General features: G+C 30.9%; 1 protein-coding gene across 4 annotated transcripts in view; it reads right to left on the bottom strand.

Annotated features, from left to right (window-relative positions):
• The window catches only part of LOC143070541 (zwei Ig domain protein zig-8-like), a 43,482-nt gene extending 42,574 nt beyond the window's left edge, over positions 1 to 908 (bottom strand). For all 4 annotated transcript variants that reach the window (XM_076244791.1, XM_076244793.1, XM_076244792.1 and 1 more), the window contains exon 1: positions 503 to 908. The gene's annotated coding sequence lies outside the window, so the exon portion shown is untranslated. The remainder of the gene's footprint in view (positions 1 to 502) is intronic.
• Between the last annotated feature and the right edge of the window lie 11,385 nt (positions 909 to 12,293).

Here is a 12,293-nt window from a genome sequence, read left to right as displayed (position 1 = left end):
TGATTATCGTGAATTGAAGATTCAAACAGCGGCAAACTCAATCGATACTAATATATTTACTATTTTGAAGGAAGTGTAAATATCATTTGAAATAGTGCTTTTAAAAATCAACTTATCATAAAATTTTCTTTTTAAGAAAAGACTTTGACCATTTTATTTGTATTTCGCTAAGGCAACACTTAAAAAAAAACGAATAGTTATACCATTTCTATATAAAATTGATAATATTTGATTGTTTTTAAAAAAAATAACTAGTCATTATATTTAAAAAGATCGAAATATTTATACATTAAACATAGAAGATGCGTCTAGATTCGTTGAGAGAAAGTTTATGTACATTAATTATATTTGTTCAAAATTATTTAAATTATGATGCTTATTTAAAACATTATAAATATATAATAGTATACCTACCTTCTTCATAGATATACATGTATCCCATACGTGGTTATCAGTACATGTGCCTTTAAATCTAAAATAATCAACCAAAAAAGTGACTTACCAACTTTTCATATCAGCAATTTTTAATCTATTAAATCCTTTAAGAATATAATAATCCAACAAGTTGTTACAATGATCTGATGCACAGAATCAATTTGTCAGAATGTCTGGAATTCATTTTCATTATCTTACATCCGATCATCGCTTGTGAATCGTTCAAAAACACAACTGTCAAGAGAATAGTAGACTTAAAGTAATAAGTACCTTCTCTATAGCATGAGATAATTTTACTGAGGCTGTTCAGTATTTTGTTATATTACTAATAAAACGACAAACCATCGAATTTAGCAAGTTTAAAAGATGCAAAAACTATGTCTTTAACTGTTGCTATAACTGCAAAAAATATTTCCAATAGAAAGCACGTTATATAAATAAATTACTAGTGAAATTCCCTGCCACTTTACTGATTAAAGTAGAATAGATTTGTAACGATACTAAACTACCACTCTCTTGCCTTTAAACGCAATCATTAACACTATAGATATCTGAAGAGTCAATCGAATCTATAAATGTTTTATTGAATCTATTACATCAGTACAAAGCTTTATCTTTATAAAAGTAGTTCACAATCATCAATAAAACGACATTGAAATATCAAGTACGAAGGTTCAAAGCTCTGAGGTCTGTTAACGAGTTCGGTCATCAAAACAATCTTACTATAAAACTAAGTATGACTGTTCAAAGCTCTGAGGTCTGTTAACGAGTTCTCTCATCAAAACAACCTTACTATAAAACTAAGTACGACTGTGCAAAGCTCTGAGGCCTGTTAACATGTTCTGTCATCGAAACAACCTTACTATAAAACTAAATATGACTGTTGAAAGTTCTGTGATTGCGAACTGTCATCAACAAATGACTTTAAAATACTAAGTACAGCTGTTCAACACAACGACTTTGAATACAGAGTACGTTTCTTTAAAGGTTTGAAAATAAGAATAGCCATCAACAGACATTGAATTACCATGTACAATACTGTAACAAAATGGGGGTTCCTTGAAATGGACCTTGTTTTCCCTAAAATTGTGTGATGATGTTGTTAAAACCTTACCGTTAATTGACTGTTTTTATTTTATATTTATTGTACAACTTTGTGTAAACATTATTAACTTTTTATTATTCTTAACGTCCATGTTTTGAATTTATATTCGGAACTCCCCTCGATTGTTCATATCAAATGAAGTACATAAACGTTTACCAATCGTTCCGAACATTATTTTGGTAATTACCAATTCCGGTTTTGGTAGTTTAGGTATTTTTCACCACTGGTAAATGGTAAACCATTTAGGTAATATTTTACCATAGTATAAATACATTGGAGCAAGCCAAAAAGGCTTCAGTACGACTTTACCCTGGGCAAGTGACACACGCTAATTCCAAGCGATTGAATAATCAGAAATAACCAGATTATTTCCGTATAATGTATTAATGTTGGCTTTGCTTGTTAGTTCCATAACAAGTTGTATTTAGAGAATTACTTCTCGAGAGAAACGTTATCTTTTGACATTGAATTTGCGTTACCATTTGCCGATTACCAAACTATCTTGTTCGTAAACTTTCTAGGTATTTATGTATTATAGTTCCGCTATCCATTTTCTTTACGATATTCTAATAAAGTAAGGTATTTATTTGTTAAACTAGAATACTGTTACTTAAGTTATTTATTATGTGTACGAATTGCTGATATTTATTGCACGTAAATACAAGTTAATTTTTATTCGACGAGTCTTACTAAATCCTAAACGGAACCAAACTAAGATCTATCAGAATACCACAACGTACCACAAAACCTATACAGAACCAACTGTAGATCTACCTGAATACCACGTTACCAAGGAAGAGTCGCCAGTTATAACTTTAGTTCATATATTCCATTCTTATAGCAACACACTAAGGGTTCCAATATTTATAGTTAACACCAAAGCCTGACCGCTCGGTTATCGTTACAATACTTTACAAATATATCCTCTTATACTGTGTGCAATAGAGTGTCCACGAAATACCGAGTATGGAGCATGCTAGATTAGGCTATTTGTCACTATAATTATGTTATTCCTTACTACAACATGTATTGAATATATTAAAACCCAAGAAATCGAACAAAAGGTCAAAAAACACTTTTAAGTTTAATGAGCTAGAAACTTTCTGTAGCTATTCAATGAAGAATATAAACATACATAAACAACACAGCATACAACAAAATTGAACTTTCATAAGAGAAAAATATATTATTGTGAAATGTATTAGTCTAGGGTTTTGTTTATTCAAGATATTATAATGAAAGGGTTTCAATAGATTTATACATTACATTTTTCGCGGTAGGTTTGCTCTTATGTGTCCAATGTTTAAAAGTAATAGTTTTACAAACAGTTAGTTTCTAGTAAACTGAAAGACTACACCTAGACAGAGATGTACTTGTTGTACTCACCAAAACTATCAACCTTGTATGTTTATCATAAAAAAAAAAAATAATAAATGACATCTTTTCTTGGCTTTTATTTCAACATTTTATTTGACTACGTCAATCTTTTATCTGATGATTCAATTATTTTTCATTATAAAAAACCTTTAGTAGTTTCGTTTTGCAAAGAAAAGTATGAACACAACATAATTGCTCGATGATTATATTGTATATTGCACTCGGGTGAACAAGTTTGTCAGGGAGCTTCATATGCAGTAAATAAGTTGACATTCATTTGAAACTGAAAATAACTTCACTGAAATGAAAAAGTATAAAGATTACTCAGGGACGTTGTACAAAATATCTTGACTGTAATTGCTTGAAAAACATAAAGCGAATATTCACGTCACATGTCACCCTTCAAATGAACAAAAGGAGAAAAATTATGCGACTGAAACATATTTTTGTAGATACTCTCCCTAAATATGGACAGGAATTGACTATTATTAGAACTTACGGTCATAAGATATTTTAAAAGTATTTTGTTAGCAGATACTGTGTAATAAATACATACATATGTTATATTGGATATCTGGTTACCTTAAAGATAAATTGATTTGTTTGTCTTCAAATATAAAAATATCAAACTACCATACAAGACTTTTATATACAGACACTAAATAAATATATTCTCTTCTAGTGTTACTATGGGGTCATTATGTTGTCATAGTTACTATTGCATCATTAAGTTCTAGTTTTAATATTTACAAAACGAAATACCGCAATGACAGATACTTAAGACATGGCAAATCTGAAATACTCGCCGGTGTACATTTAAATTCAAGTCGGAAAAGGTAACTACATGTATATATATATACGCATCAATGTAAATATAACGGAATTTGATGAAACTGTCATCAAAGTCAGAGGGTTAACGCTATAAAACCAGGTTTAATCAACCATTTTCTACATTTGAAAATGTCTGTACCAAGTCAGGAATATGACAGTTCTTGACGATTCATTTTTGATGCTTTTTGTTATTTAATTTTGCCATGTGATTATGGACTTTCCGAATTGATTCTCCTCTAAGTTCAGTATTTTTGTGATTTTACTTTTTATGCACATTCCTATTTCAAGTTGAAAATACATCTGTAATGACTGTTACATAAATACGCTTTTGAAATATTATACTCCAACGTTCATTTCCAAATTTAACCAGAATATGCGGGACCAATCACATTACTTGATTATACATATATAACGATCTTTCGATTGAAATTCATCTTCAATGGGTCCCGGAATGTTTCAAACTGGTAAAAATCAAAGTGTAAGAGAAGTGAGTGATACAAAAGGTTATACCAAAAAGTGAAGTCCGTTGATCTTTTGTACATGTGTTACAACATAGACATTTCACAATTTTTACAGTGTACTACATGTAATAGCTTCGGACAATTCTCAATGAGAGAAGAATAAAAGAGAGGCGAAAGATACCAGAGGGGAAGTCAAACTCATAGATCGAAAACAAACTGACAACTCCATGGCTTAAAATGAAAAAGACAAACAGACAAATAATAGTACACATGACACAACATAGAAAACTTAAGACTAAGCAACATGAACCCCACCAAAAACTGGGGGTGATCTTAGATACTCCGGAAGGATAAGCAGATCCAGATCCACTTGTGGCACCTATCGTGTTACTAGTGTTATTACAAACCCGGTAAATAATATAATTTGGTTGGTCATATTCATGACAAGGAAAGGGGATTGTAGTTACGATGTACGAAACATATCCGATATCATCTGTGGAACGGTTATTCCATAGCAGTCAACAAACACGTGATGGCGTCCGTAAAATTTACGAAGGGATGATTTCTACCCATTTGGAACTCTTGCATGGTTTAATAGCTTCCCTGTGAGCACCATCCATCTATAATCAAGGTAGGAAATAATAGCACGGGAATAGCGTTCCAATTGGAAGACATATACGCCGTATGCAGGCGCTGCTGGAATACATGCATTACGACTTCAAATTGTTGTCATTTCCAATCAAACATATATTTATATCGAAACCAAAACAAGCACAGCATTGAACGCGAATTAAGTGTAAAACTGAATATGTTAATTAAAAAACGTTTTCATACGTTAACAAAAAAAATTTTATAAGTTGGTTTATAAGCACAAACAATAAATAATTATATCCCAATGCACTGGATAGTCTTAGTACATTACTGTTCCTCGTCTTGTATTAATAGTCAATCGTCTCTTCACATCAGTCATGTTTTGCACGTAAGTGTGTTTTTAATATGCATCTTGGTAGAATCGATAGTATACAAGGGAAAACAGAGGTCATCTAACATTATCAGCCAGAAAAAGGCTTGAACCACTTTTAAAGAATAATTAATAAAATACACCCAAAAGTAAAGTGAATACTATTCAATCTTTGAGGATAACAAAATTAACAAGAAGGGCATCGCTGGTAGAGATCAAATTGTTTAGTTTTTATAGGGGCATATTTTATTTAAGCGTTGTACAAGATTTGCAGTTTTCGTTTTATGTGACGGTATTGAAGAGATTCCAATCAGGTTACTTTATAAGTACTACTCCTTTTTGTTTGATATTGGAAAGACAGTTTCAATTCTTGGAGCTTTAAATTGACACTTTTTTTCGTATTAGAAATTCAAAATCTTTCTCAAACTATAATAATGCCTGACTCGGATACAAAATAAATTGGTCGTATATATTACTAGCATAATTTTTCTTAGTATACCTCTGTATGGTATATAAATATTATGGAATTTGATACACTTTGTATTGTTTTCGATCCATTTCGCTTAGTTACAAAGCTAACCGACTCCATGGTATTTGTGGTAATCGGTGACTATTAAATGCAAAATTCATAATTGGATCGTTAAATTAGCTGAGATATTTCATATTTATTTACGGAAGCATCTTTAACAAGTCTTTTCTAAAATTAGGTACAGAGGAACTTTCAAAAAAACTTCAAACTAGTACGATGTCTCTCAGAGGCACATTGTTCTAATTATATATCGTTAAAAAATCCTAATTATTGTAAGTTATTTCTGTTCTATATAAATTGATCAGGAGGACTAAGCTATTTGCAGAAGCAATTGTTGGTGCAAACAGCTCTGGGACAGATCAAGGCACGCTTCAGATGACAGTTAGAGTTAATAACACATCAGTGGTCTGATATTAAAGAAAAGAGTCATTATTTGAGTGTGACGACAGTTTGAAGGATGTCTATGCTTACCTGTGTAATCGACGTAAGGATTTGCTATACAAAAACGAACAGGTTCGAAGTTTATTTTTTGGTCAAAGATAGTATAATTTAATGAATTTCAGTGAAATTTGAGTGTTTTAGAATATCAAGTCTTAGATTAACATGTTCACAATGTTTAGAATGTAGATCAACGTCAGAGCATTCATACTTTTGTAGATTTTGTCCTGCCGATTATTTTTTTTCAATCAATTACAGTGTCTCTTTATTTAATAAAATTATAAAACGACTCCTTTAAATAGTCACCTGACACTATTGGTCGAAATATAAAGAAAAAATATCTTGACATTCTGAACAGATTTTCTCTGCCAATGTATAACGTTTCACAAGATAATAGGTAGTACTTATGTTCTATTTTTAGCTTATACAGTCATATTGGTTCTTAAATACACTAAGGATGATTGTTGACAAGTTAGGTGCTAATGAACGCAGCTGTTTCAGAGGTTTTGTAAGTGAACGACGATGGATAAAGAAAGGCGATGGACTACGACTGACACAAGATTACAGTGGCATCAGACGAGTGATAAGTGATATGGTATTAATACATTGTCACTTGTAGACTCATTTGTGTATCCTTTAAAGAGAGTTACATAAACTTATCACCAACGCTGGCTGTGGTTTGTTAAGATTTGTATTGTTCGTCTTTGCAATCTCTTGCTTTTATAAAATTCAGAAATAACCAACCATCCTTTTTGAAAAGATCAAACTTCAATACCTCCCCTTGTACTAAGCTTTCATCAACATTCATCGCATCTCCAGCAAAACAGAATGCATTTAGTATTTGATATATGCTAATACAGAGCTTGATCATGACTTTTCTGTGGTCAGAATGAGTTTGACATATGGTTGATTCGCAAAGCTGAGATTCAATTTTTAGCGCGAAGCAATTTTGGGTCCCAATGCTCTTCATCTTTGTACCTGTTTGGCTTAACAACTATTTTGACCTGAGCGTCACTGATGAGTCATATGTAGACGAAACGCGCGTCTTGCGTATTAAATTATAATATTGGTACATTTGATAACTATTCACGCCACTGGGTCAATGCCACTGCTGGCGGACGTTTCGTCACCGAAGGGTATCCCAAGTCCAGTAGTCAGCACTTCGGTGCTCATTATGTGCTCATTGTATAAATTTCCTGTTTATGAAAGTATGAATGTTTCGAAATTCTAAGGATTTTCTTATCCCAGGCGTAAATTACCTTAACCGTATTTGGCAAAACTTTTTGGAATATTAGGTCCTCAATGCTCTTCAACTTTGTACATATTTGGCTATTTTGATCTGAGCGTCACTGATAAGTCTTATATAGAGGAATATGACAGTTGTTATCAATTCGTTTGATGTGTTAGAGCTTTTGAATTTGCTATTTGATTAGGGACTTTTCGTTTTGAAATTACCTCTGAGTTCAGAATTTTGTGATTCTATTTTAGAGACAGTTCTCATTGCCGATCTTTTATTTATCTTAAAATCTAATGGGATGACATATTTTTCGAGTTTTATGTTTCATTTGATATTATGACTTATGATGTGACTCGGTATTTATGTATCTCGCCATCTGGTAATTTTTAGTGTTGTTTCTATTTTGTTTACCCTTGTATATGCACGATATTGATATTTCTGTAACACTTTTTTTTCTTAATTTTATTTCTCTTATCAAGTTTCATTCCAACATCTAAGATTGTAAAAATAAATCCTTTTAAATCACCATTACGTGGAAACTCGTTTTTTATCATCAGCTTAGAAAAATCTAGAAGATCCAAAATGATTTTTTGTAACTTTTGTATGTGTCAGGACTTATACAAGTAATATATACAATTATTGTAATATGTAATAAAATTGTTGTGTATGCTCAAAGCTAGAGGTTAACCATACTCCGACATATATAATAATGAGCAGCCGTTTTTTATGCTGCATAAATTACATAGATACGTTCACACCTGGCAGTATATATGTTGCATTTGAAGAAGTGCCTGCTCATTTGACAAACAATTCCTATTCATTTTTTTCGATGTTTTTTATCATTGTAGTCTGTTATTCTCATTGATTTAATATAAAATGTAAACGTTTCTTATTTGGATTTGGCGAAGGATTCTGTCATTCACTCATGATTTGTTGTTTAGTGTCTGTATAAATTCTACAAATGTGTAAATGAATTAATAATTTGAAATGAAAGTAATTCCCAAAAGTCGGAGGTTGTGTTTTTCTAGTTTGAATAATTGATGTAACATAATTTATAACTTGCTATGAAAATTACTGGGTAATTGGAAGACTATCACATGCTCATAAAATATTAACGTCACAATAAACAATGTTGCAATATGAATTGTCATTCTTGTTTAAGACATTTAATTAATTTTCTCTGACAAAAGATGATAAAATATTAGATCACCATTCTAAACAGCAGAATACATAGATCACTGCAATGAAACGAAACGATGGGTATGTGTGCAGTTGTCATTTCCTTAATGATTTTTGAATATTTATTATGGTTTTACTTGTAATGCTTTTTACAGCAGAGGACCGTCAGGGCCTTAGGTGTATTGTCATCGCCTAATTTTCCACCTGATTTGCATATATTGAAATTAGTTTTGGAATGATAACCGAGCTATTAAAATTATAGATCCGCGGACATTATATAGTGCAAAATAAAATTCCGTGTCGCTTTTATTAAATTCATGTTTTCAACGGATACTCAGAAAATTTATTTTTGTTAAATACAAATTTATAATACGGAAATATTTTGTCGTTAAAAATATTAGTATATTAGTCAAATAATCTTTAATATCAATGACGTACCGAAAAATAGTTGTTACGGGTGAATACCACGAATGCGCATTCACCAAGAGCGAGCTTGAAGAAACACGAGAGACGATCAATACAGGAATTTATACACAGAAACGTAATTATATTTCAAGTGTTTGATTTTAAGCTTAGAACCGTTTGTAGCATATTTGTCTGTCATATTATCGTAACAAAACGAGGAATGTTTTATCTGGCACAAGATAAAAATAATTCTCTGTTAGCGTCCCCTGCCGTCGTTTTGAAAATACCAGCTGATTGAGTTGGAGAAACGAGAACATGCAAGGTCTTTAAAATATTTATTTATTATTACTATTTTCTTTTTTTTAAGATACTGTTTCGGATTTTTGCTCCTTCTCAAACTAAGTTTGTTGCATTAGTATCCGTAAATTGTGTCCTTTGTGAAAACTGGAATATAAAACGCGGATTTTGTAATGTAAATTATATGTAATTATTGGTTGATTTTATTGTTTATATTATGTCATATTCAGAGAATCTTCGTCTTACTTTACACTTAAATGTCAGAGTCTGGGTAAATCACATTTTATAATACTGAATTGGCGTAGTCGGTACACAGGTACTTGTTTCTGTCAATTCGTTTAATATCCACACCAGTACGAAAAATCAGGTGATTTTGTGGTTTTCGTAAGGGTGTGGAAAGTAAACCCCTTACTAGCCTATAGATATATTGGAAGAATCCTTACAGTCTTTTTTTTTAATCTTTTATTTGTTTTTCAAAAGTCGGGATTTAACATACATATACCCCTACATTACCACCTGACAAGGGTATTAAGGGGTTACATATTATAGAAAATAATTCAGTATACAAGTTTTATCACTGACAAATTGATTTTTACAATTATAATATTTAAGGTCACATATAAGTTTTATTTGGTAATATTTTCTCGCTCTTTGACTTTCTCTCATACAATACAAATACTCTTCACTCATTTTTTATGCTACAATATGTATCTTGACTTACATTTAAAAAAAAAATATTTTAAAGACAAAAACAAAAATCAAAAAATCAATGGCTCAAGGATAGATTTTTGCTCATAATATATATAATAAATAAAAATAAAATTTCTCATTTATATGTAACAATCATTAGTTAAATATTACATGTAAAGGAGACCAAAATTTTTCACACACTTGGACTTGTTATTTTTCTCTGCAATATAATGTTCAAGAAATTGGTATTTCTTTATTCTATTCTTTAACCCAACCATATGTGGTTTTGTTTCATTAAATTTACATTTGTATATATAATTCTTTGTAATTATGACTAACAGATTCAGTAATAAACTTTCATGTTTGCAACCAAGAAACATATTCTCTTTTTAAGAACAAAGTTTACAAAAAAAAGATTTACTACATTTGAAAAAGACTGCCACAATTGAAAAGTTATTGGGCATTTCAAAAAAAAGGTGTTCAATGGTTTCTTCCCCAAGTTTACAAAAAGTACACATCTTGGTGTCTTTAAATCAGTATAAAAAGGTATTAGTTGCTATGATTCTATGCAGAAATTTGTATTGAAAGGTTCTTAAATAAACATCTCTACAGGATTTTTTTGAAATATTCTGACCATTCTGTTGAATCAATAATCAACAGTTCTTCCCATTTCGAAAATTTTTACTGTTGGTAGTTCAATAACTTGTTTCACTAGATTTTTATATACAAATTTTGCTATCACATTACCTATAATTTTCTTTTAAAAAAATATCACCATTATCAGGTTTATCCAAATCTTGCTCTAAACAGTTCTCTTTAAGGCATTTTTTCAGAGTCTGAGGGATTCTTGAAATCAGACCATGATATTTTATAAAATTGTTGATTTTTACTCTTTCTTGACATTGCTCAAATTTATAAAAAAAATCATATTTTCGTCACTTACTGACTGCACACCTCCTTGTTTCCATTGAATATAATATGGAATCATCCAAAGAAGAAAAGTTCAAAATATCTAATGATAAAATGTCACTGACAGAATTCTCAGTATTAGGTTTTGCGATAGAAAAGCATAGTAAAACATCCTTCCAGAAAGGATTTTTACATCTTTTAGAAATCTCAATCAGCTTTTCTTTCTGTAGATGTAAAACCCTTTCACCCCATACTTTGTGAGGTCTGCCAGTAACAACTGCTGCCAGCCACCAAGTGGGTTTGACATCAGTTTTTTTTTATCCAACTAATTTTCAAATAGATATTAAAGGAATGAAGATGTACCATATTAAGTACACCTTGTGAAATATTGCCAATAAATGTGTTACGCTTAATTCTGTCTGGTTTTCCATTCCAAATAAAATTATAAAATAGTGAAGTGAGCTCTGTTAACCTGGATTGTGATAGGTTTGGCAATGCAGTCATTAAGTGTACCAATTTTGAAAGAGAAAGAGATTTAACTACTTTTATTTCCCCAAATAATGTTAGTTTACGATGTTGCCAGCTTTTCAGGATTGCAGAGACGTATTTAATCTTCTTGGCAAAATTAATTTCTGTGATACAGTTTAAATCTAATGAAAATTCAATCCCCAAAAGTTTAAAATTTGAATGTGACCAATGAAGTTTTAAATCACAGGACAAAGAATCATATCTGAATACTTTTTCTTTCCAACAAATAGTGCTTTTGTCTTTGAAGCATTTATTTTTAAAACCTGAAATTTTATAAAAAGATTCAAAACATGAAAGTGTTTCCCTCAACGATATTTCCTTTCCGTCTAACATAAGGAATGTGTCATCTGCATACTGGCTTAAAAGTGATTCATTTTTTGCTACAGTTATTCCCCTTATTTCAGGATTATCTTTTAATTTTAAAGATAGTAATTCAACACCAATAATTAATAAATAGGGTGAAAGAGGATCTCCTTGTCTGCAGACTCTTTCCATTTGAAAAAAAATAGAAGCATGTCCATTATTTATAACACAACTTGATGCCCCTGAATATAAAGTTTCAAGCCATTTACAAACTGAAGGCCCAAAATTAAAGCTTTTTAAAGAATTTTTTTAAAAATAACCATTCTAAGGAATCAAAGGCCTTTTCAAAATCAACAAGTAATAAAAGACCTGTCTTATTATTTTCCTCAAGATAGTGCATTAAATCATATAAAAGGCGTGTGTTGTCACCCATAAATCTATCTTTGATGAAACCTTTTTGTGTATCACTTATGACAAATGGTAAAACTGGTTTAAGTCTATTAGCTTTAACAGCAGAAGCTATTTTCATATCAGTATTCAAAAGACTAATTGGGCGCCAGTTACTTATATACTGTCTGTCTTTCCCCTCCTTAGGAATGCATGTAATT

The sequence above is a fragment of the Mytilus galloprovincialis genome, chromosome 4, assembly GCF_965363235.1.
Source record: "Mytilus galloprovincialis chromosome 4, xbMytGall1.hap1.1, whole genome shotgun sequence".
Lineage (NCBI taxonomy): Eukaryota > Metazoa > Mollusca > Bivalvia > Mytilida > Mytilidae > Mytilus > Mytilus galloprovincialis.
The sequence above is the reverse complement of the archived record's forward strand: the minus strand, read 5'-3'. Positions and strand labels throughout refer to the sequence as shown.